At 38.0% G+C, this 26,871-nt stretch overlaps 2 protein-coding genes across 4 annotated transcripts in view; both read right to left on the reverse strand.

Moving 5' to 3' along the window:
- Positions 1-2,217, reverse strand: part of Nedd1 (NEDD1 gamma-tubulin ring complex targeting factor) — a 58,558-nt gene extending 56,341 nt beyond the window's left edge. For 2 of the 3 annotated variants that reach the window (XM_071609619.1, XM_027927880.3), the window contains exon 1: positions 2,146-2,217. The gene's annotated coding sequence lies outside the window, so the exon portion shown is untranslated. Of the gene's footprint in view, positions 1-1,735; positions 1,823-2,145 lie in introns of those variants that run through there. The other variant, XM_071609618.1, reaches the window with a different exon arrangement.
- Positions 2,218-24,085: 21,868 nt separating this feature from the next.
- Positions 24,086-26,871, reverse strand: part of Cfap54 (cilia and flagella associated protein 54) — a 308,923-nt gene continuing 306,137 nt past the window's right edge. Inside the window, exon 69 of the mRNA XM_027928857.2 lies at positions 24,086-24,342. The gene's annotated coding sequence lies outside the window, so the exon portion shown is untranslated. The remainder of the gene's footprint in view (positions 24,343-26,871) is intronic.

The raw sequence follows: 26,871 nt of genomic DNA on the forward strand, positions 1-26,871 counted from the left end.
TTTGTCCTTTTTTACTCTAGAGCACTTACCACAAAGTAGAAGCAGTGACCTTTCTAAAATATATATCACATACTCTTGATTGACCCTTTCAATTGTTCCCCAATAGCAATTACAATAAAATCCAACCTTCTTACCCTACCTTACATGACCTGGTTACTGGGTAACTCTCCTACCTCTCTTTCCCAAGGGCCACCAGACTCTGAACACAATGGCCTCCTGTCTCATACAACAAGACAAGGTCATTCTCACCTCAGTGTCTTTTCATTTGCTGCCCCATGGTCATCTTCTCATCATTTAGGTCTCAGCTCAAGTATCTCTGCTTCAGAAAGGTCTTCCCTGACCACTGTGGCTAAAGTGGTCCTTTACCACTTATCTTTCTTTACTCTGTATTCCACTGCCCAATTTCATTTCTTTTCATGGCATTTACTACTATCTGAAATTCTTATTTGTTCTCATAATAAGGTCTGCCTTCCCGTACCAGAGTCTTGAAACATTCCTGGCATACAGTAGGTACTCAATACATAAGTGTTAAAAGCAACATCCTAATATTTTTTTAAAATCTACCATAAACCTGTGTACTTGCAAGTCTGAATCCTGACATCCCAAGTTTTCCAAATAACTAAAATTTGTAATACCATCAAAAGAGATGCCACTTTATCCCTATACCAATTCTTGATCTATGATACCTTCACTTTTCTCATTTATTTACAGTATGCACTATTTAGAGGCACTACATAATTCTAACAAGGTGCTCTCACGACCAAAGGCAGTCTAGGATTCAGAGGCAAGGAAGTTGCTCCAGGCAGATACTTTAAAGAACAGCAAGTACTGTGAATGATGGGTAAGAAAAAATATGCTCAAAAGTACATGTGAAAGAAAAAGAGCATAGAAGTACACTCCCAACACCTTCCTGGAACCAGGGTGAACAAGTATTGCATAGCAATAGTCATATCATACGGGTCCCAAAGTCATCAGGAAAGCATCACATTTAGGTCTAATATACTCCAGTTCAAAGGACAAGTTAAAGGCAAAAATGAATTACAGGAATCTTTCAGTCTCAAAGACCAAAAAAAAAAATAATAATATTTATTAAAAAGCTAACACTTTTAACCAGAAAGATCACTCACATGTTTCGTCATGCTCTTTTCATCAAATAAGCAGTGCTACTAAGAGTCACTGAAGTCACCTGTTGAAATGTACACATACAGTGTTTCGATTTGGTGTTTCAAACATATGTAACTTCTGCCCTGTTGGTTTCCTACTCAAGTAACAATGAGATGCTGGAAAGGTGATCTCTAAGCCTAGGAACACTCCTGCAAGATGTAGCCAGCTACCATAACCCTACCCAGTGCCCGTTGGGCAATGTGGTGTAGTGGGTAGATTACTGAAGTCAAAGTTCAGAAAAAGATGGGTTTAAAGGGCTGCCCTAACTTAGGTGATGGTAACCTTGACAATCCTTAAATTTTTTCTTCTCTAAGTGGGAAACGGGACCATCTGCCAACCTATCACTCATCTTCTGAGATCTGAGCACATTTAAGGGAGAAGTGCTACATCAGCTCTTCAAAGGGAGTCCCATCCAAAGAGATCTGCCAGGGCACCAGGCATAAACCGGACACCAGGCCGGCCCAGTTTAGGGACGGCAGCTGCTCGCAACAAGTCAACAACACTCAGCTGAATAAAACTTCTCCAACTTTCCTCCACCAGGACGCATTCTACTTGCCAGAGCACGGCTCACCTGGGGTTATTGGTAAAACGCACTCCAGTGCCCGCCAAAAGAACTATAGGGAGGTTTACAAAACGGGAGACAGACTTGTGGGGAAGAAGCAAAACTTTCCGGAGGCTGCGCGCCCCCTTCAGCCGCCGTCAAACTACCCTAGCGGGACAGGCTACCTCTCGGGACCAGGCGGAGCAGTCAGGGGCGGAGGTGCGTGACCCCGACCCGAGAATCCCGGGCCACTTCCCCGCCCGCCGCGCCCTGGCCGGGTAACCGCCTGGAGCGCAGGGCCGGCCGGAGCGCGCGGAACCCGGGCGTCCCTGGCGCCCCAACTCTGAAGTGGTTGAAAGGCGGCAGGGCGACAGGAAAGCGGTCGGACGTGACCCGCGTGATCGGGCTACCAGCTGACTCCGGGACCTCTGGGACCTCACCTCTCCGTAGCGGCACAACAGGGAGCCCAGGCGCAACCCGTTCAGCACTCGGCTTCCGGCTCCCGCCTGGACTTGTTAAACTTCGGCGGCCGGAAGTCCCGCCCCTGAATACGTCACGGGGTGAGGCACCGCCGCAAGCGGCGCTCGAGTGTGCAGAGCAAGACCAGGACAGGGGCTCAGGTTGGAGCTAGTGCTGGGGGTCTACAATACAAGCCATTCCAGCCACGGGGCGGAAATTTGGACCCGGGGCAACAACTTCCACGCCCCAGAGACAGCCGGCAAAATGCTTCATTTGTTCTTTGCCAACTGTGTGCCAGGCACTGAGTTAGATAAATCTGGGGATAGATAACAGTGATGGGCTTAGCCTGGGGTGGACAAGAGTACAGTGAAGATTCTGGTCCCTGGCCTGGTGGCGCTCACAATAATCCAGTACAGAAGGCTGACATTAATGAATAATTACAGACTTAAAATTAAAGGAAAAACTGTGACAGTTGATACCAGATTATGAGACCTCATGATGAGGAAAATTAATATGGATGTAGGCTTATGAAAGATTCTATAAAGAGGGAACTATGTGGAGCAGATAATACCACATGAAATTTGCTAAGAGGTAACCGAAAACCTAGGAGTCTGAAAACCTAGGAGTCTGAGCTCGCCAACTTCAAAACCCATGGTCTTTCACATCTTGCTGTGAGGTCAGGAATATCAAACACCATCTGGTTGGAAATTCTTTTGAAGGGAATGCCTCTCCGCATGGACGAGAGGGTTGCTGAGCTGAATTTTCAAATGCCCCTTTAGCTCTACTGACAATTTTTGCTGAGAGTACTTGTAGGGCATTTCTTCCTCAAAGTGTCACTCTTTCATCACAGCTACACACAGGATGGACGTTGTTTGTAGATTAGGTACATAAGCCCCAGTTGTTTGCATCCATATTGCAAGTAACTAGAAACATTTCTTAAAAGTCCATTCTCCCACCCCCAGGAGAAATTGGAGTCCTGGTAACATTCTGGAGGCTGATGAGGAGGGACAAAGGATAAAGATAGCAAGCAGTGACTACCTTAATTGTATAAACTGCAATTCTTGAGATTAATCTAATGTTGGCCGGGATGGGCACAAAATGTTGGGAACTGAGACAGTAGAATAATGGAGCTAGAGAAGGGGGGATTGGGGACACATGGAAAAAAACAATTAAATCTCTGAAAATTGAAACCAGCAGGAAAATTGAGACTAGGCTATATGAAAAAGATGTCTGATATGATAAAATACAATAATGGATTATACAGAGATAGTTATTGAGCACTTTGCTAGGCACTATATAAGTATAGGTATGTATATAAAGTGTAGATGTATGTATATTCAAATGAATAATTTCACCTTTCTAAAAGCCCATGAAGTATGTACTATTATGGACATATGATGAAACAGATGTTAGGTAAACTTGCCCAAGATTACACAGTTAGTAAGTAATAGAGGCAGAAATTAAGCCCAGGACCTCCTAAGATTAAGAATACAAGGATGCCTATAAAGACTATACTCCAAACCATTACACTATGTAGTCAAAAGACAAAACAGGATGAAGGACATAGTAATAACCGCCACTCCTCCCTTCTTTCTGGTGCTATAGTCTCATCATATCTTAAATTAGTCCTAGAAAAGTCCCATTGTTCTTGTCACCATTTCTGTGTCCATTTGTTTTCTATTTATATTCAACATTATTATGATCAGAGAACATGCTCTCTGAGATTTATACTTTTAAACTCTATTGAGACTATGTGGTTTTTAAATAAATATTCCATGTGTATTCGAAAAGAATGTTTATCTTGTAAAGTTGGGAATACAGTGTTCTATGAATGTCAGTTAAAAATATTCCTTGTGTAGTATAGAATACAAGCAATAGAAACCAAATGTTGGAAATCTTGGCAATATATAAATCACATAAATATATATCTTCCCAAATAGACATCAAGACATGAACAATTCCTAGAGACAAAGAGGAATATTTCATAATAATAAAATGGTAAATAACACAAGAAGCTATATCAGTTGTAAATGTATATGAGGAATAAAATATCAGAACTAAAGGGGAAAATGCATATCCATATTCATTGTTGGAAACATTAACAGAATTCTCTCAGTATTTGATACAAAATCCAGATAAGGAAAAAAAATCACTAAAGATGTGGAAGATTTGGACACTACCAACTGTTTTTATTGACATAGAACACTGTACTCCCAACTATTACAAAATAGAATTTTTTTTCAAATATATATGGAATGTTTATGAAGATAAACTATATAATATCAATAGATTTTAAAAGAGTAAATATCACCAAGCATATTTTCTGATCATAAAAGTATTGAACAAAGATAGAAATGAATGAATAGAGTATCTGGAAAAGTTTTGAACATCTGAAAATTAAGCAACTTTACTTCTAAACAGCCCTGGGTCAAGAAGTAATCAAATCACACCACACACACACACACATAAACACACACAAAAGGCAACATATAAATATTTATGTAGACAAAGATATAAAAAGAAAAATTATAGAAAAAGCTACAACAGTGCTTAAGAGAGAAATAATAAGCTTAAATGTTTTTATTGTGGAACAAAAGCAAGTTCTAAAATCAATGATCTGTGCTGTGCTGGGTGGTAAGGAATCCAGAAAAAGAAGAGCAAATTAAACACCATAAAGATTTTTTTACTGTACAAAACAATGAAATTGAAGCAAATAAATAATAGAGAAATACTGATGAAACCGAATGCTGATTTTTTGAAATGATTAATAAAATCAATAAACCTCTACCTAGGTGTATCCAGAAGAAAAAAATTAATTAGCAATAACCTGATTAAGACAGAGATCATCAATACAGATCCAAAGAACATCTTAAAAGATGATAAGGGAATACTCTGAAAACAACTCTATGTTGATAAATTTGGTGACTTAAATTAAATGGTCAAATACCTTGAAAGACACATATATTAAACCTGACACCAGAAGAGAAGAATATGTACATAAGTTGAATTCATAATTGATAAAACTCAACCACAAAGAAAACCCTAGGATTAGACACCTTCACTGTTGAATTCTGCCAAACCATAAGGAAGAAATAATGCCAATCCAATGTAAATTTTGTCAGAGAAAAGGAGGGAGTGTTTCCTAAATACATTTTTTTAGACAGTATTACTCTGATACTAAACCTAAACAAATATATTAAAGAAACAACTGTAGACAGCTATCCCTAAAACATAAGACAAAACTCTGTGTTTGTGTGTGTGTGTGTGTGTGTGTGTGTGTATTCAAATTAAATCCAGTACTGTGTAAGAAGGACTCATGGCCAAGTAAGTTATTCCAGAAATGCTAAGTAGATTTCACATTCAAAAATCAGTTAACTTAATTCACCATATTAAAACAATAAATGAAATAACAAATAATTATATCAATGGATGAAACAAAAGTATTTCAGAAATGTAACATGCATCCATGATTAAAAATTCTCAACAAACTAGGGAAAAGAGGAAGGAAACATCCTCAACTGGTCAAGGTCATCTATGAAAAGTCCATGGATAGCACCTTCATGGTGAAAACTGGATTGTTTTCCTCCTAAGATTAAGAATACAAGGATGCCTCGTGTCACCACAGTATTTAACACTCTCCTGGAGGTCTTTGGAAGTGCAATAAGGCAAAAAAAAAAAAAGTGAATAAAAAAACATATAGAATGGAGAGGAAGAAGTAAACCTCTGTTGACATACCATATGATTGTGTGCTGGAAAATCACAAGGAATCCAGAAAGAAAAGTCTTACAGCTAATAAATGAAATTAGCAAGTCTGTACAAAGTCAATACCCAAAAATAGAATAGGATTTTTTATATACTAACAATGAACAATTGAAAATTTTCAGTTCCATTTCCAATAACATCAAAGTTATGTGTGACTATTTCTAACTACAAATAAATTTGAGAAAAATGTGTGTAATAAGCATACATTAAAAAAACAGTACTGAGAGAAGTTAAAGACTAAGTAAATGGAAAGCTATGTCATAGTCATGATTGAATGTTGTTAGAATGTCCATTATTTTCCAAATTAAATCTGTACATTCTACTGAATCTCCCCCAAATTCCAGCAGCCATAAAATAACAAAGCTAGTTCAAAATTTTATATTTTAATGTGAATCTCCTAACCAAACCAATATTTAATAAACAACAAAATCAGAGGACCTATATCTCGTATCTAGATTGATTCAATCCAAACTAACCCTCAGTGACAGAAAGCAGAAGAGCTTTCTTGCTGAGTGCCTGGGTGTTATGGAAAGGATGGACTACAAAGGAGTCAAGGAAACAATGATGGTGATGCGAATGTGATTGATATTGGCAAAGGAAAATCTCAGTCTAACAGGTGAGCATTGGGCCTAAAGAGCAACTGGTCCATGTAGCAGATCCAAGGATTCCACAGAGATACAGTCAAGAGAAATACACACACACACACACACACACACACATATCTTGAATGTTTAATTATATTGAAAAGAGGTTTACAAAACTGCGGAAGAGAAGGGTAGGGCTTAATTCATGACTGAATCCATAGAAAACCAGTCAAATAACCAAACAACAACTAAGCAAAAACCAACACCAGAGAAATAAAAAGTCCTGTGAATAGGAAAAAAATGGAAATCATAATTTACTACATACTTATTATGGTTTGGATATGTGGTGTCCCACAAAGTTCATGTGTAAAACAATCAAGAAAGTTTGGAGGTGAGATGATCAGGTTATGAGAGCCTTAGCCTTATCACTAGATTAATCCATAGACATGGATTAACTGGGTGGTAACTGTAGGCAAGTAGGGTATGCGGGGAGGTGAGTCACTGGGAGCATGGCTTTGAGGCTTACCTTTTGTCCCTAAAGAGTAGAGTTTTCTGCTTCCTACTGTCTGTCCTTAGGGGCTTTTCTCTGCCATGTCCTTCTGTCATGATGTGCTGCCTCACCTTGGGCCCAGAGAGATGGAGTCAGCCAATCATGAACTGAACCTCTGAAACTATGAGCCCCAAATAAACTTTTCCTCCTCTAATCATTCTCATCAGGTCTTTTGGTCACTGGACAAAAAAGCTAACTAAAACAATGTGTCTCTATAAATAATATTCATCTAGTCATAAAAATGTGCACATGCAATATTAATTTAATCAAAATTATGATACAGTTATCCTGGGTTGACAGGGAGATAGGAAGTGTGCATGTGTGTGTAGTTGGGTGGAGGAGGGTTCTGAAAGAACTGACTCCGCCTTCTTTAGGAGTAAAGCCTAAAATTGGAGGGAAAAAAAATAGCCTGTCATCAGAGAGATGAAGATAAATGCCATAGGACATTACAGAGAAGTACATAAAACTACAGGGCTTAAAAATATACCAGTGTTTTTTTAAAAGCAGTCAATCACTCCTACACACCCACGCCCACTTACCACTTCCCCACAGGCACATTTTTCCTATGCTCTGTCATGTTGTCATCATTGTTCTATCAACACACATTTGTGAAACTTCTAAGGTGCTGGTAGATGGGTACCGCAGTCACCAAGATGAACAACTATTTTAAATTCTTCTGGAGGTCTCAGGCAGTGCAATAAGACAACAAGAAGAAAATAAAAAGCATACAGAATGGAAAGGAAGAAGGAAGACTTTATTTGCAGATCATGTGAAATCAAAAGGAATCCAGAAATGACATGTACTCAAGAAATATAGTAGCCTCCCCCACGTTCTACCCACCCCTCACCTGCAAGAGATTCATTTCAAGATACCTTGTTAAGGTTTAGACAGGAGGTATTCAACAAAAGCTTCTGTGTGAAACAATGCAGGAATGCCCAGAGGTAAAATGATTAGATAATGAGAGCTGTAATTAGTGGATTAATCCCTTTAGTGGATTTATAATTAGAAAAGACTAATGTATTATATGGCAGCTATAAACAGGTAGGGTGTGGCTGGAGGAAGTAGGTCACTGGGAGTGAGCCCTTGGGGATTATATATTTTGTTCCTGGCTCCATATCTCCATATGCATTCTCTCTCTCTCTCTCTCTCTCTCTCTCTCTCTCTCTCTCTCCCTCCTTCCTGACTGCTATGAGCTGAGTAGCCTTCCTCCACCACACCCTTCCAGAATGATTTTCTGCCTTACATTGAGCTCAGAGCAATGGAGTTGTCCAACCATGACCTGAGCCTCAGAACTGCGAGCCCAAAATAAACGTTTCCACCTCCAAGTTATTCTTGTTGAGTATTTGATCAAATTGACAAGAAGTGGACTAACACACCCCCAGTGGATGTCTGAAACTGTACATAGTATCAACCATTTAGTCTGGTTTTCTGTATACTTTTGTACATAAAATAAAACTGAATTTATAAATTAAGCACCATAAAAGATTAATAACAATAATAAAATAGAACAGATGTAACAACATACTATAATAAAAGTTATATGGATGTCGTCTTTTCCTCTCTCAAAATATTTTCTTGTATTATACTCACCCATCTTGATAACGTGAAACGATCCTTAAACACTTTAAGAACGGCTTCTCTTTGGCATATTCACATCGCTAGCCTCACAACTCTCGTGCACAGGGACAATTACTAAGTAAAACAAGAATTGCTTGAACAGAAATACTGTGATACTATAATATCCAGTCTGGTAACTGAGACAACTATTAAGAGACTAACCAGTGGGTGGCATATACAGTGTGGATACACTGAACACAGGGATGATTCATGCCCCAGGTCAGGATGGAGCAGTACAAAACAAGATTTCATCATGCTATTCAAAATTTAAAATATATTCATTTCTGGAATTTTCCACTTAATATTTTCAGACCACAGCTGACCACAGGTAACTGAAAGTGTGGAAAATGAAAACACAGATAACAGGGTCTTCTGTGATAGTTTACAGGTACGGTCAGAGGTCCTATTAAGTGGACATCTGCATTCCTTTCCTCTTTCCCTCTTCCCTATACAGCTTCTACCGACCCATAATTTAGGCAGCCTGCTGTTCCCCATGGTTCTTCCTTGCATGGTTCTTCCTGTGTCTCCCTGTGGCATTTCATCCAGGTTTGTGCTGAAATATCGCCTCTTCAAAGATAATTTTCCCTGGACTACCTATCTAATATGTCCACTGTATTCCATCGCACTGTCATTTCTTTATCTTCAAAGCACATACCTGCTTGACATTCTACATTGATTTGCTGTTTGTATTTGCTTAGTTTCGTCACTGAAATGAAAGTGCCACAAAAACAGTTTTTCTGTTCCGTTTGTTTTCCACTGTATCCCCAGTGCTTAGAACAGTGCCTATCATAGAGTGGACTCAACACCTATTTGTTGAATGAGCAAACAAATGTGTGAATGTCTTCAGTCCAAATCTCTCATCTGAATGCATCTTCTCTATGCCCAAACATCTTCCCTTCCATAGCTCCTCATGGCATTCCCAGTACTCAAATCAGATATATGCAAGTCAGTTATTTAATTTCCCACTTCCTTCCCACACAAAACCAATCTCTGGACCCCATCAATTCTATTGCGGATTATTTCCCAATCAGTCCACTTCTCCACTTGCTATTGTTGTTATTTTGATTTGGATAATTCTCTATGTTTCATTGGATTGTTGAAACAACTTCCTCCTAATTTTCTTTACAGTTTTCAGGCTTTCATTCCTGTTACTATCCTCAAAACTCCTAACATATTTGTCACAAAAATGAAAGTCTGATCACATGACTGCCCTTCTTAAAGCCTTTGCCTTCAGAATAAAGTCCAAATTCCCTTGCAGGGCCCTGATGCCCATCACCACCTTGTGCTGACTTTTCCAAATCTTCTCTGGACACTACTGGGCCAGCCTTCCTGATTATAGATGCCATGCACCATGCTGTCTAGAATTGCCTTTCCATTGTCTCTCCTTACATCTTCTCCTGCCTCTTTACCTGGCTCTGTCCAATTGATCAGAGGGTAAGGATCTGAGAAAATTCCCTTCCCTACTGAGTGCTGCCACAGCATCCTAAGTTTTCCACTGTATCCCCATCCTGATGGATTTGAAATTACGAGTCTGCCTACTCACAGGCCTCTTGCACTGGACTTCAGGTTACAAGAACATAGAGCCTGCCTATGAAAAATAAGGCTTTGTGTCCCTAGTTCCCAGCATGATGTCTGACACAAGGGAGATATTTAATGAATGCTTGATGAATGAATGAATGCATGCATGAGTCTGTTTTTTAGAATCTGTTTTTAGAATTTAGCTGTAAAGTGGAAAATGGATTGCCAGTGGGGAGTCTAAAAACATGCAGACTGGTTAAGAGCTAATTGACATATTCCAGACAAGATGAAGAGGGGCTGGACTAAGGCAGAGGCAATGGGAATGGAAATAAGGAGTCAGAATCAAGAGACTTTTGTTCCAAAAAACAAAAGAGATTTTATGAGCAAATGCAATTGATTGAGCACTGTATATTTTCTGAAGGATGGCTGTAGTGTTTTAAATTTAGACAAAGGGCTAGAAAGCCAGACATACCCCATAAGAAGCAATCAATCAACAAACTTCATGAAAGTGAGAGGAGGTGATAGAAGTAGACAAAGAGGTTAGGGAGCCACATAGAGTTTCTGATATAGAAATAAAAAAGAGTTTTAACTGCCAAAGATCAAGAGACTGACAGAAGAGTGAAGATTTCAGCACAGAGGACATAATAACTGGAAAACTTTGCTTTAGTCTCTAGTGTAGTAATAAAAATTGACGATAGTCTATAAATATTATACTGACTAGGAAGTTATGTATTATGCAAACTGTCTTCCATTCTGATAAAAAGATAGAAAAATAAACAAGCAAATTTCTAGGATTTATTGGGGGGAAATAACTGACTTCTAGGGAAGGTCACAGGATCCATGCAGGTACATCCTATTTGCATTTTCTATCTCTAAAGCCATAACATGATAGTGACCCCTAAGATGTCCCTGAAACATGTAAAGATACCATTATGACATCTGAGCTATCAGAAGGAATGAACAACTATTTCCTAGAAGCTTACTATGTGTGGGTCACCATGGTTTATATACATCAGTCCCCCACCTCCACTTCCGGAAAAGAAAAAAGAAACAAATTATTATAGCCTCCTAACTTACCCTGGGAAATTCTTTTTGAAGGCTATTTTCTTTTCAAATAATCAAAACTGTAAGGAGCTTTCTTTTCCTGAATAGGTTATGAATATATGTTGTAAAACATTTAATCAGTACAAAAAGGTCAAATTAAAAATAAATCTTTGCCCATCCCTGCTCGTGACTCACAATTTCCTCTCTCTAGGACAGCAGCTAAGCATAATTTCTTGTGCCTCCTTCCAGGAATATTCTGTATATAAGTACAATTTTTACATAATGCATTCAAAGTCTGCTCCTTATACATTGAACACATTCACTTACTCTGCATCTGTTCTCTGCTCTATTTTTTCGCTGAACAATATACAGTCAAGTGCTCCTCATCTTAGTACACATTGGCCTCATTCCCCCTTTTGTCCACATAATATTCTGCTCTGTAGACAAGCATGGTTTATTTTGCAAAGGTGAATATTAAAATTATTTTCCAGATATTCTTTATAGCTAAATCACACATGTAAGTAGAACTATATATGCTAACACTGTTCAATAGTGACATAATATGAACAACAAATGTATTTTAAATGTTCTAGCAGCCACATTAAAAAAGTAAAAGAAACAAGTGAAAATAATTTTTAAAATATATTTAACCTGTTATGTCCAAAATATTATCATATCAACAAGTACTCAATGCAAAATAGTTAATAATGAGATAATTGCTATTCCTATTACTCATCTTTTTAACCAAGCTTTACTCCAAATGATAACTTGGGTTGTTTTAAAAATTCAGATTTATCCTTAAAAGATGTGGGTTTTTACCCTTTCAAACTCTGAGGCAATTTCAAAAGAGAAGTTTTAAGAATGTTTCATTCAGTAGCATCTCCACTGGGACAACTGCACAGCTTCCCAACATGAACACCCTGGAAAATGTTCTGTTTTTATTTATTTTTATAATCAGTTTTCTTTATAAGCTTATCTCACACCCAAAACAAAGCTAAATTGCCATTAAGGAAAAGAAAATCTATCTTAATGTGCTGCTTTTAGGGATACCTCTTAATTCATATATTTGATTAATAAAGGCAGGCTACCTACCAACTCAGTATCTGGAAAGGTTAGGGCCTGTTGATGCCACAGTTCCTCCTGTTCAGTAAATAAAGACTTGGGTTCATTCTCTTTTTGGGAATATGGGTGCAAGTTTTCCTGACCCTAGCTATCTTGACTTTCAGGTATTCTAGAATGAATAACCAGAGCCATTTTGAGATCAGTTCTGTTCCTGGGTTACAGTCTTCTTGCTCTCTGCTTGACCTCTAAATCTCTATTGTCCTGATTGTTATGCCTTCAGCCTTCTGGATTTTCATGGTAATGCCTTTCTTCCTATGAAAAAAAAATCATTAAAATCTATGGCTTTATCATTGTAATGTTTTGAGCAACCAATAAAAAAATCTATGGCTTTAATAACTATTTCTACTCTATTGGCTCTAAATCAGACATCCCATGGGAATCTCAAATCCAAAAGGGTTACAGTAAACACTGTTTTTAACACCAAGTCTGCTCTTCCCACTACACCTTACTGTATTCTATATAGCAACCAGTTGATCCAGCACCCATCCAAAAGACCGAACCAGAATCCTAATAATTATGGTCAGGGGCCTCCTCTCCTAGTCCATCAATTAGATAAAACCATATCGGTTTTACTTTCCAAGTATCCTTCAAATTAATTCCTACCTTCTGCCCTAACATACCTTCCCTTAGTTCAGACTATCATTTATTCTAGTCTGGGATTTCAGTGTTCTCTCCCAGTGAATCTTCTTCCCTCCATGTTTGTCCCAATCTGTGCTCCATATTATTGTGTTTTAGTTAACTTTTGCTTCTCTGTGACCAAAATACTCGACAAGAACAACTTCGTGGAGAAAAAGTTTATTTGGCGCTCGTGGCATCAGAGGTCTCAGTCCATAGATGGCTGGCTCCATTGCTCTGGGTCCAAGTGAGGTAGAAAAATCATGGCAGAAGGATGTGGCAGAGGAGAGCTGCTCACCTCTTGGTGGCCAGGAAGCAGAGCCAGAAAAAGAAGGGCTATAGGAAAGAAGCAATCTTCCAGGTCACACCCCCAGTGACCCACCCAATTCAGCCCTGTTCCACCTGCCTACAGTGATCACCCAGTGGGTCCATTCAAACTAAGATGGACTGATTAGGTTACAGCTCTCACAATCCAATCATTTCACCTCCAAACATTCCTGTATTAACACTGAAGTTCTGGGAGAACACCTCATATCTAAACCATAACATTGCCAGACAGATCTATAAAAATGAAATGTCACCATGTCACTCCTCTTCTGAACATGCTTCACTGGCCCCTCATCATTTTTTAGGATAAAGTTTCATACACTCATTCATTCAGTGGCTAAATCTTAAACACTTACCATGTCCCAAGCTGTGGTTGCTATAGTTGTGGAAAATAGGATAAAAGCATGGTTTCTAAAAAGCTTAAAAGAGCTACTAGCTTTGTTTATTTGAAAATAGGTTTCAAGTTCTTTGAAAAAAGTCATGAAACAAGAGAGACTTTATTGAAATTTGCAGTGCAAAGACTGTGATTCACTCTTTCTCAATTCTACAGAAAAACAACCTCAAATAGATGACCTAAGAAGTCCCAACCTGAATTCTTTGTCTACTGCAGATCCTCTCTTGCTTTTTGCTCTTTTTTTTTTTAACTGTGATGAAGCTTTTCAAAAGATTAAAGGAAGATTCCACCCCCAAAATGACTTTTTGCATTTCTTATAGTTTCTGAATGCTATTAGCATTCAAGGAATCTTAAACCCCATATCTCTGTACTTATGCAATGGAGAAAGCTTTGTCTGCCTGTATCCATGGAGGTAGACCTTTGGGTCAGACAGCTGTCCTGTTTTTTTTTTTGAACACAGAGTGAGAGATGCTCTATATCCCTTATTTTCTAATAACTTGCCACAGCTCTGATGCAACACTCTGAGGTTATGGTGTTCAGCTGGTTTGGTACATACTTCCTGTAATAAAGGGTGTATTTGAATAAAAACAGCTGATCTCGTTTTAATCTTGAGAAAAGCTTGGAAACTACATTAGAAGGGACAATCCTTCACTTGATGGATTTTTTTCTCTTTAACTTCCACAGAACTAGACAAACCTTTTTTTAAAATTTATTTTTTAGTTGTAGGTGAAAACAATATCTTTATTTTATTTTTATGTGGTGATGAGGATCAAACCCAGTGCCTCATGCATGCTAGGCAAGCACTCTACCTTCAAATCACAACCCCAGCCCTAGATGTACCTTTTATGAAGGAAAAAAAAAATGCTTTCTGGCTGTTAATTTGATGACTGGCATTTTTTTGCTTTGGTTCACCTGGACTTTCATCACTAATTTCAGCTTATGGACATAGGAGAGTTGTCTCAGAGAAACCATTTTTGAAGACTGAGTAATAATGGTCTGAGGGTATCTCATGATGTAGGAAGGTATGTTATCAAGCAGATTGCAAAGTATTTGATATTATTCCCTTCCTTGCCAAAGTATAGACCATGAAAGTGCTTCTCGGGTGTTAGTAAAATTCTGTTTTTAATCTGAATGCTGGTTACCAGGCAGATTTGATTTCAATAAATTCATTAAGCTGTACACTTTGGATTTATGAAATGTTCTGTTTGTGTGTTAAACTTCACTAAGTTTAAAAAATAACTGCAACATCCTCTTCCCACCTGGATGATAAACAGATGGGTGTGCATACCCAAACGTATACACATAAATATACACAAGATTTCCATTCAGTCAAAGGGTTTATTTTCTAAAAACTCTTTTTCTGTTAGACTATAAATTCAGTTTGTTCTTTATTAAACTCCAAATTTCTTGCTGACAGGTCAAATGTCTTATTTAGCTTGTACACTCTACTGGAGCTAACACATAAAAGATACTTCATAAATATATATTGAATGAATGAATAAAAGAAATTGGAAACAGATGATTCAAAACAGGACTAAGTTAAATTAGTATTCTCTACATTGTAAAATAGAATTATGTTCATAACTATTTTACCTATTTTGGCCAGATTCTAGAGGCAGTTTGACTCCCATAATTCTAATAAGTATTAAAAATAATGTTTGGCCAGACCAGCCTACTCCTCAGAATTACTACATAAATGTTAGGAAGAGTAAAGTCTCTGTTACCTACTGATTGTTTTTAACGGGTGGAGTAACTGCAGTACTCTAGGGCAACATGGTCGTCTTCATCTAATTTTTTGCTGCTAAGACTGTATCCCACAGCTTGAGTAATTTATAAAGCAAAGAGGCTTATTTAGCTCATGGTTCTGGAGGCTTGGCAATCCAAGTATCTGCATGGCATCTGGTGAGAGCGTTCTTGGTGCTTTTTAACATATCACAAGGCATCACATGGCAAGAGAGCCAGAGAGAGTTTGCTTAAAAAAAAAAAAAAAATCATTCCTATGATATCCCAGGGTTCTAACAGGGGTTCACTTGGTGCTTTGACTATATGCCTTGAGGCTTTGAAACTTACATGTTTTTTTCTTTTTTCCCAAACTTCTTCTCCCTGATCTTCTTTTCCCTAATCTTCTCCTCCTTCATCTTCTCCTTCCTAATCTCTCTTCCCTAATCTCATTTTCTCTGAATCAATTCTATAAAAGCCCCCTGTTTCTGCTGATGGGCAGAATCACGGCCTTTGGGACAGGAATCCCCAGTGTTTCTACTTTGCTAGCAAAGCAATAAACCTCCTTTTCTCTTTTTTCTCAAAACCGTGTCTTTTTTATTGGATTGGCATTGGGGACAAGGACCGGGGAAGACTATGACCCAATCATCTCCCAAAGGACACACCTCCTAATACCATTAACATATGACCTTGGAAAATCTTTAAATTATAGCTGAACTTGTAAGAAAGAATAAGAAATCCCCAATCCAAAGAAAAGAGCATATGAGCTAGTACTGCAACTTCACTGGGTGAAGCTTTTGGTTTTGTTAACCTAAGGGCACAGATTTTAAGGCCTGGAGGCCTGGGGCTACAAAGGGTTACAAGTTGGGAGTTATGAGGTCCTTACATAAAGCTTAGACCCTGGGAAGACTGTGGTGGGCAGAACAATGGCTCCCCAAGGATATCCACATCCTCCTGCCTGAAACCTGTTACTGTGTTACCACACTGGACAAGCAGAAAACAAGGTTGCAGCTGAAATTACAGTTGCCAATCAGTTGACCAAAGAAGAAGATTGTCATAGATCATTCCTGTGGCCTCATGTCTTATGTAGGAGACCCCCCTCCTAAAATGGAAGAGGAAGGCAGAAGGGGTCAGAGTCGGGAGATGTGAGAGAGACTTCACCCACCACTACTGGTTTTGAAGGTGGGCTACCAGTGAAGCAATGTGGGAAGTTAGGAAATTTCAAGAAATGGTTTCTCCACCAGAGCCTCCTGAAGAAACCAGGCCTGTAGGTACCTTGATTTTAGCCCAATGGGACATGTTTCAGACTTCTGACCCAGAGAACTAAGATAATATTGTTGTGTTGCTTTGCTTTTTCTTTTCTCTGTGGATTGGTCTCTCTCCCTCCTTCCTCCTTCCTTTCCTGCCTCCCTGTTTGCTTCCTGGCTTCTTTCTTCCTTCACTTCCCTTCCTTTTCCCTTTCCATTTCCCTTTCTTTCTCTCAAACTAGTGTTGCTTCAATTTCCAGTAGTTTCTGGTAATATTATTACAACAGCAATAGAAAACTAATATAGACTTAATCCTTCATAAAATATTAGACTGAAAGAAAACTGCTCATTAGCACAGGTTAAAAAGAAGGACTCTTTTCTAATTGCCCTTGGGCTCTAGGTAAAAAGTCTCCCCTGAGAATTTGTTACCATGGCTCTGCCCTTTATCATTTGCAGGGTCGGGTTCTACCAAACTGAGGAATTATCAAAATAATTGCTCCCAGGGAGAGGTTCCTGGCAAATGTAAAATCCCCTCTGGAAAGACCCAACCTCAACCTAGGCCAAAAAATTCTGATATAACAATGCTCAAAATGACAATCCAAGTAAACACACACACACACACACACACACACACACAGAGAAAGGGGGGGAGGGGGAGAGAGAGAATATGAATGAATCCAGCATAAATTGGATTGACAGACATAACTTAAATAAGCAGGATCAGTACCCCAATCATGCCTGAAAGTACCACAATATTACAGAGAAAGGGAAATACACATGCTTAAAATAAATAGCAACATAAAATAATCAGTATCATAAAATAAGATACTGTGAGAAAAGAATAGGGAGCTTTCATAAGAACCAAGTAGAAATTAAATATAACCTTTGAAATTTAAAATTCCATGGGTGGTTTAAACAGCAGTATTGACAGAGTCAAAATGAAAATTATCAAACAAAAAGATAAACCTGAAGGCTCTTTACAGAATGTATCCTGAAGGAGAAAGGATGGAAAAGATTAAGAAATGGAATAAATGAAAAGATCTAAAACAGGTTTGGTAAGAGTCCTCAAAGAAGGGAATGAGTAAGAGAGAAGCTAGAGTTAGGAAATTTATGGTACATGTCCTAGATCCATTTTCATCAGGGACCATGAAGAAAGCAAAATGATGTTCTTTCAACTCCCATTTGTAGCACGATTAAAGTAAATAAATGCACCACACATTGAATAATCATTGTCATTCTTTTCTATATTGCATAGTATGTGTTTATTCCCTGTAAAAGCATAATTTTTAAAAAGTACAAAGCATGAGACTTTTAAAAATATAAAATAAATATGAAATATGAGTCAAAGGATTTATTTAACTTATTAATTAAAGAAGGAACCTGCAAGATGCTCAGATTTTTTGAAAGAGCATTTTATAAAGTGTTCAAATAAGATAGGTAGGTTAGACATACAACTGATTGGCATCCTATAAGACAATAAGTGAACACTTTTGAGTCATGGTCTTGTCACTTACAATATTTGGGGCAATTTTTGTTATATTATTATAGAACAAGACCATTTTGATATCAGTTTTTTTTTTTTACAAGATAACCTCTATTCTTAAAGAGATGTAAGACTTCCTAATCAATAGTAAACTGAATGTCAAACAAAGGTTGTTAGAGAATTAGACCATGCCCCTGTGATCATCATTTTTATGTGTCAACTTGACTAGGCCATGGTAAATCACCAGTCTAGATATTGGCGTGAAAGTAATTGATAGATGATTTGAAGTAGACTTTGAATAAAGCAGCTTACCCTCCATGATAAGGTGTGCTTTTTCCAATCAGCTGAAGGTCTTTAAGAGAAAAAAAATGAGGTCCCCATAGGAAGAGCCAATTTTGCCTCCACACTGCTCAAAAGTTTGAGCTGCAATATTCTTCTCTTCCTTAGGTCCCCAGACAGCCAACACATGCATCCTGCTCATACTATTTCTCTAGAAAACCTAACATTCCCTCCCACTTAGGCAAGATAGACAATGCCCACTAATAAACTGAAAGGAATCCATCAATAAACCCAGTAATCCATTTGCCTATTTCCAAGTTTTGGATAATTTTTCTATATACTCTATAAAGTTAGAAAGGCTTCCAATAAATTCCATTTAAATATTAATACCTGCCAATGCACAGAAATTAAAATAATTTAAAGATCTTATTTGACTTCAATTTTTATTCTAGAATTAGAAAATACTTCATTCCATAAAATAGAATTACTATTCAGATAGGATGAACAGAAGAGCTTGGTTTTGTAGACCGAAAGTGGGTAAAAGAAAAGGAGAAACAAAGAACAAAAAGCAGTTGGGTAATTTCTAAGTGACTTTTCTTATAAGGAAGGGACAGGGAGCCAGCTCTAGGTCACTTCTTTTGTAAAAGAAATAAATCAGAGTGAACTTCCTTATTATGCTGACTGAAACTAGCCTACATGGGAAATTTGGCTATTATCTCTCATTTCTCTGATTTGGTAACTTTAGCCTGAATGATTCCATTTTGATTTTTAATCTAGTCTGATAGGGTCTAGGATAATAGCTTAGTCTAAAAATTTAAAAAAAAAAAAAAAACAGTCCCTGTAACTGTATAATTTCATTTCTCTCCTTTTTTTCTTTCTTGTTGTACTATGGATTGAACTCAGGGCCTCACACATTAAGACAAGTGTTCTGCCACTGAGCTAGAGCTACATCCTTAGAATCATCCTATAATTTTTACTCAACACATCAAAATTAGCCCTTCATTGTGGCCTTTCATATCGTAACTTAAAGAGCATTGGTATACTTGTGTTTGTGTTGTAATAAGAAGAAACAATTGGACTATTTAATTAAAAGGCCAATTTTAATAATGGTATTTTAATATAATGTATTGATGATATATGATAAACTACTTTCATTCTATCACAAAATGAATGCCAGTACCACACCCTAGTGAACATGGGCAAAGATTGTTCCATTGTTTCTGCTCACTTTCAATCCAGCTCCCCATTGCAGACAGAGTGGTCTGAAATGCATGTCTGTCTTTGTCATTCCTTGGCTTCAAATTCTTCTGTGGTTTTACCCCCTTCCTTACAGAGGCCAACTGCATACTTTAGTGAAAAGATGCACCCGTCTAGCCTCTTCTTTCACAAACCCTACACCACCACTCCAGACTCGCTCCCCAACAGAGCCATGTCTTGAGAACTCCAGTGCAATGGACTGAGTGATTATGTCTGTCTAAGGCGCTTATGTTGAAGTCCTAACCCCCAAGATTATGGTACTAGGAAGTGGGGCTCTTAGAAGGTGACTCGGTATTGAGGATAAAGCCACATGATTGGAAAGAGTATCCTTAAAAAAAAGAGACTCCAGAGAATACTAAGTCCCTTCCACACAGCTAAAACCAGGAAAGAGGCCTTTGCCAGATGTTGATTTGCAAGTGCCTTGATCTTGGACTTCCCAACCTCCAGAACTGTGAACAATAAATTTCTGTTATTTATAAGACATCCAGTTTATGGCATTTTGTTACAGCAGCCGGAACAGACTAAGATTAAAAGCTAAATTCCAATTTTGCCTTAGGTCTCCAAGTATACAATTCTTTAAATCTAGAATATTATCCTCCATGCTCGCCAGGCAATTTCTTATTTCTCTATCCAGTATTAGTTTAAAAGTTGTCTTAGCTCAGGTTTCCTAGACAACAAAGCCTAAGGCAAGAAATCAGTGATGATTCTTTATGGAAGGGTCAGGCATATATAATCCAAGGGCAAGCAAGTGTGAAAAAAATATATAAAACTGAATGAAGCAAGAAAGAATTTCAAATGTATTACCACACTGTCCTCAGCCTCATGATGTGCCTCAAAGAAGCACAAGTTTTCTCAGAAAATGTTGGGTATTGAGGACTTCTCAGGGTGGCAGTACAGGTAATCAGTGCTTCAGAATAGGAGAAATGGAAAAGTGGAATCCAATTGTTCTGATCCCACCTAGCTTTTGTTTCTCATTGGTTGGTGAGTACCCCGGAGTGTGACAGAAGTCAGTGTGAGGGCATCTAAGGGATCCACGTTTTGGGAGCTGCCACTCAGAGAACACAGGCAAATTATAAGGACATGAGTTACAGGAGATTTCTACCCTTATTATCTCACCAATCTTCCTCTTGAGCTCCACAAATACAAGCCAGAGTGTTTTAGTTTGCTTTTTCATTGCTGTGACTAAAGGAGCCCACCAGAACAACTGTAAAGGAGGAAAAGTTTATTAGAGGGCTCACAGTGTCAGAGATCTTAGTCCAGAGAAGGCCCGCTCCATTCCTCAGGGCTCCAGATGAGGCAGAACATCATGGCAGAAAAGTGTGGCAGAGGGAAGCAGCTCACGTGATGATCAGAAAGCAGAGAGATACTCCACTCACCAGATACAAAATATATACCCCACAGACACACCCCCACCCAGTGAACCACTTCCTCCAGCCCTCCCCCTCCAGTTACCACTCAGCTAATCACATCAGGACCAATTCACTGATTAGTCTAAGGCTGCAACCTAATTATTACTTCTCTGAACCTTCTTGCATTGTCTGATGCGAGCTTTTGGGGGACACCACATATAAACCACAACACAGAGAAAGTCAGATGTGGCAGGATGAAATAAGAACTGAGAAAACGGGCTTTGTCCTTTTCCTCACTGCAGGGTACAGGCTTCTTTGGAAGAGAGGGAGAGAAAAATCTTTTGAGTTGGATGCAATTTCTAAATTCTGATTTATTGGGTTTTAGAATACTTGAAAGTGAATCTCAACTCCCCAAATGGGACTTGTTCATATATTGAGAGGAACTAGAAAACAATATGAGGATCCTGGTAAGAAAATACCCACAGAAAGAAAGGGAGATTCAACACAGCTTGTCCAAAGGGAGCTTCTAGAGTGAATTGCCAGGATATAAACCTCATCTTTTGAGTATTCAAGGGACAGGGGAATAATGAGGAAAATAATTTAAACAAATGAAATATCTGTACAAATTCTATCCCTGTTGTCAGAGTAGAACTTTTTGTTTCATTAAAAAAAAAAATAGGGGCTGGGGTAATGGCTCAGCAGTAGAGCACTCGTTTCGTACATGCAAAGCCCTGGGTTTGATCCTCAGCACCAAATATAAATAAATAAAATAAAGTTATTAAAAAAAACAAATTAAAAATCATATATGTGGCTATTCCTGTTTTCTGCAAGAAGTTTTTGGAATTGAATTTTTCAAAGTTGTATTTCTATAAGGCAATTTGGAATTCCAACCTTTTTCTTCTACCAGTCTCTGGAGTCATTCAGCTGAAACAAAAGACTCAGATGGGATAACAGAGAAGCTGCTCCCCTTCACCTGCCTTCCTACCTCCCTAGACAGGCACTGGTTCTGTAGAATTCACAGGTATTTTAAAAATGTAACTGAAAGCAGCGTCTTTAAATGGTCTGAAGTTTGTATGGCATAAACCAAACTCAAATTTAAAACCGTCAAGCCACAAAGTAACAGCTAAGTAAGCTAAAATTATAAAAACATGTTTTAGTATGCAATAGTGGGGGAGCTACATGCTCAGTGAAGAGTAAACATGGATGTAATTTCATCCAGAAGAGCAGGATTCCTGTTACCTTCCCTTCCCCGCGAGAGCATGCAGGTTGGTTTCTGCTGACACATGCCCTGCGTAACTCTGACATCCTGGGACTGGAAAGTTTTTAGCATTTTTATATTCAGAGCTCCTGTGTTCTGAATCAGTCCAGGTTATACATCATCTTTTCTCAGTCTCTTCTCTGACTCACTCTAGATGTGGACACTTTTTCTTGATTTCCCCTGCTTATGTCTGTCAATCATAGGAGAGACAAGTGTATGGCAGAGGAAGGGTCTTGTGTCTGTTTCTTCTCACCCTCTTCCCCTCCGTGTTCTTCCTTTTCCCATTTCTCCTTTTCATGGTCTCTCCAAGAAATTAATTTCCCTTTTCTGTGACTGTAAAACAGTGTGGGCCACTGTCTCCTGCTTGCTCATGGCTTTCATTTACCTATACTTCATGTATTCTGTCAACAAGGGACCATATTCTCCAATGCTACACTCTTGAGCAGCACAAAAAACTGTCAGCAGCTTTGGAATTTCAACTTTTCTCTCCTACCAGCCTCTGAAATCATTCAGCTGAAACAAAAGACTCAGAGATGGGATAATAGAGACGCTGCTCCCCTCCACCTGCCTCCCTAGCTCCCTAGACAGGTTGGTGGTGGGGCACAACATGTCCCATCATGCTTGGGGTGGGTCTCTAGGCAACCTCAAAGCGGGAAACAAACATTACATGTATTTTTCTATTAAACTACCTCCCCATACACAAACTTTTGAAGGCAGGTGCTGCTAAGGTCGATTCTGATTTTAAGTAACACCCTTTTGTCCTCTTCATTCCTCAGCTGTCACATGAACCATGCCAGAACACATTTAATAAAGAGCTCTATTTTAATCATTAATTATGTTACCAATATACCAGTTGTATTGTATCCTAATGTAATTCGCACTTGTGGATTTCAAAGAGCTTCCCAGATTTAATTAATCTTAAGCTCTGCTAATGAAAAGCCTTGCTTCTACCCGGCACGAGTTTGGGTTTCTAATCTGTTCCTTAAGGTCACCTCATTTTTCTTGAAAATGTACATTTATAATTTAACACTGCAGATCTTTCACATTCCCTATTAAGCAATTATTTTGATTACTTCATTATCTTTCATTTTTCCCCTAGACTATTTAGGTTGGCTTCTGCCTACCACCAGCCAAGTGTAATTCCGACATTCTCTCTCGCTCCCTTTATTAGCATGATCTGCATTAGCAAGGGATTCATTTTCATTCCGAAGACTGAAAACAATTTCATTATCTGATAAAAATTATCTTCTCATACACTATAAGAAGCAATTCTCCTCATTTATGGTCTCATTAGGCATTTCATCTACCCAATACATCTTCTCAATATTTCTTTCCGGAAGTAATTGTCTTGTGACTCAACTATGGATATTTTGGACTAGGGATTCTCCTTTTCACCTTCTTTTCCTCCTTCACTTTTTTTCTTTTCCTAATGTAAAATCTGCAATGTCTCCTCTGTGAACCTCAATATTTCCCTCTCTTCCTAAAACATTTCTTAGGCTTCATTCTAACATTTACACTGTTGTATTGTGAATTGTAAGTTTACATTTTCTGTTGCCCTTCATGTTCTATGAGTATCTTAAGGGCTGGGCAGACTTATGGATCTTTGTGTCTTCAGAGCCTAAAATGATGTCGAGTGTACAGCAATGCTTAAAAAAAATATGTACTGAGTAAATGAAGGACTAAATGCTCATATTTATCAGAATGTAGTTTTAATTTAGTCAAATGTTTATTCTTTTCAAAACACAGGAGAGAATGAGGAAGTTGAAGCAATTAACTAAGAAAATAGATTAGTTGGACAAAATAAAAGCAAACTAAAGAAACTTACAAAAGCGTAAATAATAGCAAAAACTCAAAACAATATCTGGAGTATCTGCATATATCATAAGTAATCAAATGGGGTAAGATCCAAGTCTGAATGGGAACTTTCTGTGGAAGCAGTATATTGAATCACAACCATTTCTTCTCACCACATTTCCAAAGGTTCATAGATACTGTTGAAAAATTCTTCAATCTGATGTCACACTTTTGATTGATTTCTCAGTTTTATTCATCCCTAGAGGAGGAAAAAAGAATAATAAGACTACTTCCTCGTCTCACCAAACACAGGTTAGAAATGTAAACAACAGTGAAACACCATCTTGCAGCACTGCAGTCAATTCCATGGGAGTGACAATATGTCTCTGCCTGCTGTTGGGAGCTGGACCCATTTTTAAGGAAGCCAGAATTCCTGGAAGGTTAGGATTGTGTTAAGTTCAAAATGCTACTATACCTTGAAATGGAGATGTCAAGAAGGTAGGCAGCCAAAGGAATCTGGTGATAGGGGTGCAGTCTGGGTTAGAGATAAAACTTTGAGGATTTTGGCACGTAAGTGGCACTGGATGGGGTTGTCTTGAGAGTGTGGAGAAGAGAAAAGAGAAAATATGCCAGGAAGGAGAGAGTTCTGTTTTTCTTTTTTTTAACTCTGGTCAGACAATCTTTTAAGTCAGGGATCAGCAAACTATGGCTTGTGGGTCAAATCTGGTTCACCACCTGATTCTGTTTAGACCTTGAGCTAAGAATGGCTTTACAATTTTTAAATGCTTTGGAGGAAATTCCAAAGAGTAGTATTTCATGATACACAAATTTTAAAATATGCAAATTGATGAAGTCTTCCCAGAACACAGTCATGTTTTTTTGTTTATATATTGCCCATGGTTGCTTTCACACTATAATGAAATGAGCAATGCAGATGCAAAGCCCAAAATATTTTCTATCTGGTCTTCTACAGAAAAAGTTTGCTAATCATGATGCTGTATAAAAATGTGAATCCTAGGACTGCTGTCCCATTGTTGCTACCATGAAGGGACCCTGCTTTGAAGGTGAAATGTCATAGGAAGAGGGTTGCTGAGAGGCTTGTGGAGATATGACTCTGAACCTAGGCAGTGAATTAAACCTGAATTCCACCCTACCTCTGGATTTTTTAGTAATTTCAGTATATAAATTCCCTTCATTGTGTAAGACAGAGTTAGGTTTTCTATCGTCCCAAATCCAAAGATCTTAACTAATATAAAATCCTGGTATAATCTCAAGTCTTTTTCACCCATAATATACTGTCTTAGACTCAGATCTTCTATTCCATAGCCTATGACAGTCCCAAAGCATACCAACATTTCTACAAATACCCAAAGATAACATTCTCATTGTCCTTGCCCCACAAATACCATGTCAGTGATGCATACTGTCTATTTTTAACCCATTTTACTTCATCACTAGCTTCCCAAACATAGACACACACTTTAGAACTATCTTTTTATGTGTTTAGTAATATTTCTTAAGGTTCAAAGGATCACTGGAAGGGGCCATTTCATCCACTGTACAATCTCTTAATATCCCCTGGATATTCAATAGCCACTGTTTTCTTCTCTCTTTATTCTTTTATTCTTCTATTTCCAAGGCAAATGGATTCTTCTCTTTGCAGGATGAGTAATGGTCTTGGTTTGCCTGAAACTGTCCCAGTTTTTGGAGTCCTGGTTTTCGCACTGTTAAGTTACATTTTCAAAGAAATATCTCAGTTCTGAACAAACTGGGAACACTAGCAACTCTATCTCCTTATCTCAAATAATTTTACCTACTTCTGTAAACTATCAAAAATATCCCATATCTGTGGCTCAAGAGACCACCTGCTCCAATATACTTACCAAAGCATCGTCCCAATCAAGACAAAGATCTCCTCAAAGGGAATTACTGAACAGAAGTTTAGAAAATAATATTTTATCATTAGACCAACACACTTAAGATTATCTTATCTTAATGAATTAATGCTTTCGTCATTACAAAATGTCTCATTTCATTTCTGGAAGTATTCATGTTTTAAAATACACCTCTTCCTTTTATTTTCAAGATGTTAGTGTCTTCTATTTAAAATACATAACATCTCTGTTTTTAGTTAGAAGTTTTGGTACATTTATACCTAATATAATCAGTGATATGGTTGAATGTAAGCTGAGTGTAAGTCATCTAGACTTTTAGGTTGATTTATTTTTTTTTTTTCAGCACTTTTAAGAAAGGAATGATTGGAGCTGGGGTTGTGGCTAAACAGTAGAGTGCTCCCCTAGCACTTATGAGGCCCTGGGTTCACGATCCTCAGCACCACATAAAATTAAATAAATAAAGGTATTGTGTCCAACTACAACTAAAAAATAAATAAATGTATTTTTTAAATGTAACGATCAATATTCAGCCTTAAACAATTGTTTTAGGTCTGATTTTATAATTATTTGTACTGTTTTTTGATCCAGAGTTCAAAATTGTTATTGGCACATGGTAGTTCTATAAAAGTCATTCTGTTATTACCAGGAGACAACTCTTACCATTACTAAATTTAAAAAAAAAAAAAACCAACAAAACAAAACCCTCTGCTTTTTCTAGGTAGAAATGACTTTCCCTGGAAGGCATATGTAATAATATAAGAATTTAATGATCAGAAGAGGTAAGTGCTACCGAGTTTCCAGTGTATGCCAGCCACTGTACTAGGCACTTTATCTGTCCCAAACTTACAAACAAGAAAACTGAAGTTTAGAAAAGAAACTTGCCCAAGTTCATG

This window comes from Marmota flaviventris, chromosome 3, assembly GCF_047511675.1.
Source record: "Marmota flaviventris isolate mMarFla1 chromosome 3, mMarFla1.hap1, whole genome shotgun sequence".
In the NCBI taxonomy this organism is placed as follows: Eukaryota; Metazoa; Chordata; class Mammalia; order Rodentia; family Sciuridae; genus Marmota; species Marmota flaviventris.